The sequence below is a fragment of the Elephas maximus genome, chromosome 9, assembly GCF_024166365.1.
Source record: "Elephas maximus indicus isolate mEleMax1 chromosome 9, mEleMax1 primary haplotype, whole genome shotgun sequence".
NCBI classification, from domain to species: Eukaryota; Metazoa; Chordata; class Mammalia; order Proboscidea; family Elephantidae; genus Elephas; species Elephas maximus.
The window spans coordinates 108,633,682-108,641,038 of NC_064827.1; the positions used below are offsets into that span (position 1 = coordinate 108,633,682).

The window sequence follows — 7,357 nt, forward strand, 5'->3', positions numbered from 1 at the left end:
GGCCATGGATTTTTAAGAAAGATGTGAGAAATTAGGAGACAGTTCAGAGGACAGCTGTCATGATGATAAAGAGTTGAGAAAATAAGACGTAGGAAGAGAGAAGGAAAATGTTGGGATTATTAGGCCTGACAACAGGAGCCTGAATAAAGTGTGACAAGTAGGTAATTTTTAGACATAAGTGGGGTGATTATTTAGAGAAGAGCTTCTCAATCTTTCTTTGTGGAAGGGTACTCTGAGGAAAAGATTGAATTTAAGTGGCCCACAACAGTAATCAGACAAGGCTACTCAAGAGTAGATTCTGTCCTCAGGCTTTGACACTCCCAGGTCTCACCCTGCCACCACAAGGAATGAGACATCAGTAGTTTAGCATGCAGTATTCTATCCCTGGATTTGGGAGAGAAGGGGGTCACACACCTGTTAGGAAACTGAGGTAGGGGGCAGGAACTGTCTGAATTTTAGTCAGAGTAAGAAGTGGGATCAAAACAACAAATGAAAGATTGAAATAAAAGGAGGAAATGCTTGATTCTTGGATTTGAAAATGAAAAGGCCGTTTTGTCAAAGGATGTGTGTGTGTGTGAGTGTGTAGCACATGTCCCAAAAGTCTGTGTGCAATTCAAGCTTCACAAATTTCAGAAAAATAAGTGCTACAAACTTATCTGCCAAATCACTTGGAGGTTTAATTATTTACATTTATTATATACTTACTTTGTTTTGTGAATGTTGAATAATGAATTATTAATTTTAATTACTCAAATCAGCCCCTCTGATTGAAGATGGCAAAGGCTGACTGAATTAAAAAAAATTTACCATATTCACAAAATTATGTAAGTGTGGAAGCAATTAAGTTCCACAACTGGGTAGGTGGAAGGCAAAAACAGTCTATAGGAAATTATTTGAGTCTATATGTGACAAAGACTTGAAGCCTACAAGGACTTGAAGCACTTACTGATGAAGATAAAAGACCACAACCTTCAATAAGGATTACACCTCAATATAAAGAAAACAAAAACTCTCACAAATGAACCAACAAGCAACGTCATGATAAATGGAGAAAAGATTGAAGTTGTCAAGGATGTCATTTTACTTGGATCCACAATCAACACCCATGGAAGCAGCAGTCAAGAAATCAAAAGATGCATTGCCTTGGGCAAATCTGCTGCAGAGGATCTCTTTAAAGTGTTAAAAAGCAAAGATGTCACTTTAAGGACTAAGGTGCATCTGACCCAAGCCATGGTGTTTTTAATTGCCTTGTATGCATGTGAAAGCTGGACAATGAATAAGGAAGACTGAAGAAGAACTGATGCCTTGAATTATGGTGTTGGCAAAGAATATTGACTATACCATGGACTGCCAAAAGCACGTACAAATTTGTCTTGAAAGAAGTACAGCCAGAATGCTCCTTAGAAGCAAGGATGGTGAGACTTGTTCTCACATACTTTGGACATGTTATCAGGACAGACAAGTCCTCGGAGAAAGACATTGTGCTTGGTAAAGTAGAAGGTCAGTGAAAAAGAGGAAGTCCCTGAATGAGATGGATTGGCCTAGTGGCTGCAACAACGGGCTTAAGCATGACGAGGATCATGAAGATGGAGCAGGACTGGGCAATGTTTCGTTCTGTTGTACATATGGTCACTATGAGTCAGAGCCAACTCAATGGCACCTAACAACAACAATATATGTGATCCTGAGAGGATAAATGTGTGGGAATAAGCAAGAATGCCAGGCAGCATTTTAGACTTTCAAGGCAGTGGAATTAATGGGGTTCAAGTTCAAGTCTCCAAACAGTAAAGGGGACTCAGGTAACATCTGGGTTACAGATGAATAAACAGAAAAAACTCACTAAGGTAAATATATGATATGATAAAAGGGTAGAGTTTGATAAGAGGATGATAGGGTAGGGCTGGGCAGGATGGTGGTGGAGGGGCTGTGGGCCAAGCCTCTTCAGGTCGTTCCCTCCCCAACCGTCATAAACCCTTTGTGACTTGAAAACTTTGTGATTTGGGCCTGGGACTATATAGTCCCAGCATGCCTGTCATAGATTGAATTGTGTCCCCCCAAAATATGTGTCAACTTGGTTAGACCATGATTCCCCGTATTGTGTGGTTGTCCTCCATTTTGTAATTTTCCTATGTGTTATAAATCATAATCTCTGCCTGTGGTTAAAGAGGACTAGGGTACGACATAACACCCTTGCTTGGGTCACATCCCTGATCCAATGTAAAGGGAGTTTCCCTGGGGTGTGGCCTGTATTACCTTTTACCTTACAAGAGATAAAAGGAAAGGGAAGGAAGCAGAGAGTTGGGGACCTCATACCATCAAGAAAGCAGTGCCAGGAGCAGAACATGTCCTTTGGACCTGGGGTTCTTTCGCAAAGAAGCTCCCAGTCCAGGGGAAGATTGATGACAAGAGCCTTCCTCCAGAGTCCTCAGAGGAAAGGCTCATTGGAAGGAAGCTAGAACCTGAGATCGCGGCTCTCCCTATCCATGGGCATAAACTGGCAATGGATGTGGGCAATGGGTGTAGTCTAATAGGTAGGTGTGTGAGTTGTCAAGGAAGGACTACAAGTTGGTTTAGAGTCAGATTTCTGTTTCCTGAATTTCAACAAGTAGTTTAACTCGCTGGATGTCCATATTCCTATTTGAGATTACCACTGGTCTCTGTCCCTCACAGGTCGATTTTCAGCATCACATAGAATAATGTACGTAAAAATACTTGATAAATGATGAAGCAACATGCACATAGGTGCCTTGTTAATATTATCACTGATTATTTGAACCACCTACTGATTCTTGGAGTTTTCAGAGTCTAATACCCCAAAGATTTTTATAGAAGACTCCTTGTATGATGCATACGTGTCTACTTTCAGCCACATATAACCATCTCTCTTGGTTTCCTAGGTTGCAGAGCTTATGAGAGAGAGGCAGAGGAGGCAAGAAAGCTGATTCTGTTCTGAAAGGTGATTCGTCTTTCCCTTACTGTCTTAGTCCCTCTTTTAGCATGGTCTATGCAATTCTAGGAGTCCCTGGGTGGTGGAAACAGTTAACATGTTTGACTGCTAACTGAAAGGCTGGATGTTCAAGTCCATCCAGAGGCATACTGGAAAAAGGGCCAGGCAGTCTGTTTCTGAAAAATCAGACATTGAAAACGCTGTGGAACATGGTTCTTCTCTAACACACATGGGGTCACTGAACTGGAAGCAACTCGACAGCAACTTGTTTTTGGTATGCAATTCCAGGGTCTCAGTGTAGTCTGTTATGTCAGAGGAGTAGCCATAGCAATGGGAATGTAAATGAAGGCCTTGAGGAGAGGGATGTAGTGTGGGTGCATTATGAAGTCATGGAAGTGAGGGGATATGAAGGCTTCAAGTGGCCCCACCCCTGCCACGCCAGCAGACTCTCTTCTTCTTGTACTGGTCCTGGCTGCAGCTTTGTACCAACTATATCTGCAGCCCCCTGGGCCAGTGTCATGATACCATCCACTTTTATCACATGTTATGTCCAGATCCCTCCTGTGAGGTGTGTTATAGAGTAACTGCTGAGGTCAGTTGGCTGTTGTTTGGAGAGCCCACGGAAGCTGCTGCTCCTGTGTGTCCCCTGTGGCTTCCACAGCACCTGTGACTACTTGAATCATCTTTCACTCTGACCCTTTCAGCGCAGCCTCCAGAAGACTCAGTACCAGACTCTGCCTGAGATCTCTATACCTCTCTGTTCCATTCTCTTATCTGACCTGTCAAACCCTGTAATTGATTTTCTTTCACTCACATCCTGGGTGACTGTCTGCCACCAGAGCCTGTTTCCCCCTTGGATCTCACATTCCCAGTGGACCATTTTCTACCGCATTCACTTGCCTTCTCCCCATTTCCACTACATCACACTCAGAGCGTGAATTGTATTCTACAACCAGATCCTGCTTTGTCTCTGAATGTCATCTTCTCACTTGACCCCACCATGGCTCAAGATATGAGCCCCTTACCATATTTGTCCCATGCAATGAATCTCACTGATTCATTTGCTTGTCATCGTACACCACCAACCCTGTCTGCCTCACCATCACCAGACTATACTTTAACTGTGACTCAATCTAAATTGATACAAATCTCACTGAAGCCTGTCCCTGAGAACTCATCTCCAGAGAGCCCTCGTGGGTTGGTCCTTTATGTGTCAACAGTCACTAACACGAACCATTCTAGATGTCTATTTCGGAACTCTCCTGCTGGCGAGCTCATACCAAAGACCGATTCCCCTCCACCTTGACACGGTGTGATTTCAAACAAGAATTTCTTGTCCTTTATCATTCAGAGGTCTCTTCTGGGGAAAACCTTGCAACCAACTCTGCAGAGGCTGGTAACCTCTCTTTTCTCAGTCCTGATGTCCTGGCTTTCCTGGCCAGACAGGTAAAGAAGAGAGATTTCTTGATGTTGAAGGAAAAAGAAATGAAAAAGGAAACTTTTTCAGACCAACTTGGGCCAGCCTACCAACTAAATTCTTCAGGGAAAATGTTCACATCAATTTCTGAAAAACGTGACTCAGTAGCCTCTATACTCTTCTAGGATATGGAAGGCAAAACAAAGAAACTTCACATTCATCAGGAGTCCCCATCTCCTAAGACCTTTGAGAATTGTGTACAGCTCTTCTGGAGTGTGAGTCCCTGGTGTCTACTATCTTGATCTCAGCTGGCTGTTCATCAGCTTTTATCTCTTTCAATACAATTTCAAATGTCCCCCCAGTCCAAAAGCAAGATAAAGAATTCCAATTTTTTTTCTCATCCCCTACCTCTGTCTTTGCCTGAGATTCAGCCTTAAACTTTGTCTCAAACCTTGCCCCAGTTCCAGTAAAAACATCTCACTCAGTTCTAGTCTAGGCTCACCTTCGATCCCAGCTCCAAATTCTACCACTTTCTCCACCCCAGATTAGGACCTATGGAGTGTTTTTCCACAGACCCCAGAATGAGGTACAGTCTCTTACGCAAGATGGTAGTGGCACATACCTGGAGTGGCACATACTGCAGGAGCAACTGCAAGGTTTGTAAGGTATACCCTCTGTTGTCCAAAGATCTCAGGAAGCCTTTTGTCCTCCAGCTCCTAACTTTCTGCAGCACCACCAGCCCTACAAGGCCCATGCTCCAGCCTCTATCATTCCTGGAAATTTACCTGTCAGCAGGGAGTCCTGGAAAGTGCTAGAACACCAGCTTTGAAAGAGACTCATCCAACACTGATGGAGCCTGTCCTGCAGGATCCATGAGTCTCTATCACTGATGCAGCCTCCAGACAAATTTCCAGAGATATCTGAATCGAAGACCACTTATGGACTCTCATGGATCTCTTGAGTTTAAGAGTTGGAGCAGCATGGATCTAAAGGCTGATGAATTGAGTCATCACAGGAGCTTCTATGAGAGGAGCCTAGAAATGCTTTGTTTAGAGAAGGATATGAGGAAGGGTCAGGGACATAGTGCAGAGAATCTCCCAAAAGATCATCTGTCAACCAACCCAAAAAGCTCTTCAGTTAGGGTTCTGGAATCTGACTCTGCAAAAGATCCAAAAAGCCATAGGGTGAGCCTGTCAGGGAATAATTCAAGGGCCTCAGGTATGAACCTTGGTCAGAAACAACTGGAAAATGCCTTGAAAACACATTTGATGTTCTGTATTTTACTTTGGTGAGTAGCATCTGGGATCTTAAAAGCTTGCAAATGGCCATCTAAGAAATAACTATTGGTTTCTTTCTGTCCAGAGCAAAGAAGAATGAAGAAAACCAAAGATTCAAGGAAAACATTAGTCCAAAGGACTAATGAGCCACATGAACTACAGCCTACATGACCCTAAGACCAGAAGAACGAGATGGTGCCCAGCTACCACTACTGACGCTCTGACTGGGATCACAATAGAGGGTCCCAGACAGAGCAGGAGAAAAATGTAGAACAAAAAATCAAAGTCACAAAAAAGACCAGAATTACTGAGCTGACAGAGACTGGAGGAACCCCTGAGACTATGACCCTAAGACACACTTCTGACCTAGAACTGAAGCCATTCCTGGAGACCACCTTTCAGTCAAACAATAGACAGGCTCATAAAATAAGCAATAACATCCAAGAGGAATGTGTTCCTCAGAACAATTATATGTGATCAAACAGACAACATTTGCCCAAAAGTAAAGATAAGAAGACAGGAAGGGGTAGAAAAACTGGACAAAAGGAAACAGAAAATCCAGGGTGGAAATAGGGAGAGTGCTCACACATTGTGGGGAATGCAACCAATGTCATGAAACACTTTATGTACAAACTATCGAATGGGAAACTAGTTAGCTCTGCAAACCTTCACTAAAGCACAATTAAAAAAAAAAACAACACATTTGAGCAACAAGCTTGGGCAAATCACGGAGGATATCCCTGAGGTTATGGCTAGTTCATGGCATGCCGTCAAAAAGACATTGCCTCTTCCTGAGAAATCCCACACCCAAATGAAACACAGAAATTTGGCACCATCAGTGGGTGGGGACTATGGCCTGAATACCCGGGAGATTCTATTTATTGATTTAAGCACAAAACAGAAGTTGGAAAAAAAGAAGGCTATGTTAAAAGTTTTCTTATGAGGATGATATGGGCCCTTTCCTGCAAAATCCTAGAATACATACAAATCTTTTGAATGAGAGAGTGCACATCTTTTCCCTTTTCCTATTCCAACTTGCCCTCACCAACCACCATTATACCTGTGATGGACTCCAAAACTGAGGCTTCTATGCCCCTTAAAAAAAGTCTTCAAATGTTTTGGGGAGACAAGATAACAAATTCAGTCCCCATCATAGATTGTCCTCTACCTGCCACCTCACCTGTGGACAAGAAAGGACGGAGGGACCTGAGAGAATCACCCCCTGATATCAATCACAAGTTTACAGAGGACTTCCAGATAATTAAGGGTAGCAGAAAGACTTTTGTGTCTCTCAAACACAGAAACAGACAAAATAAGTCAGAGCACAACTGTAACTCCCAATAGACACAGCCCAGGGCAGTCCACAAGTCAAAGTGGGACTGGACATAAGCCAAAGGAGGATAGTATAAGTTCCAGGAATACAGCAGGAATGCTTCAGGGCAAAGGGATGGTAGACAGGAATTTAAAACATTTTTCCATGGCCATTGTGTCCAGGGAGCTACTCAAGGCCAAGGAGCTCTTTGCTCTTCAATCACAATCTAGCAACACCGTAAGAACCAAAGAGCTGGGAAACTCCCAAAGGAAAAGTGATTTCAAGTAAAGTAGAAACTAGCCTGATGACTAAAAGTTCCCACTTGCCAAGAATATCAGTTTTTCAAGGTCCTGATCCATCATACCTTAAAAGACAGCTGATTAATGAATTAAAGTTTAAACCGG

At 43.0% G+C, this 7,357-nt stretch overlaps 1 pseudogene; it reads left to right on the plus strand.

Moving 5' to 3' along the window:
- LOC126082507 (spermatogenesis-associated protein 31D4-like) overlaps positions 1 to 6,584 on the plus strand; it is a 29,434-nt pseudogene extending 22,850 nt beyond the window's left edge.
- The last annotated feature ends 773 nt before the right edge of the window (positions 6,585 to 7,357 follow it).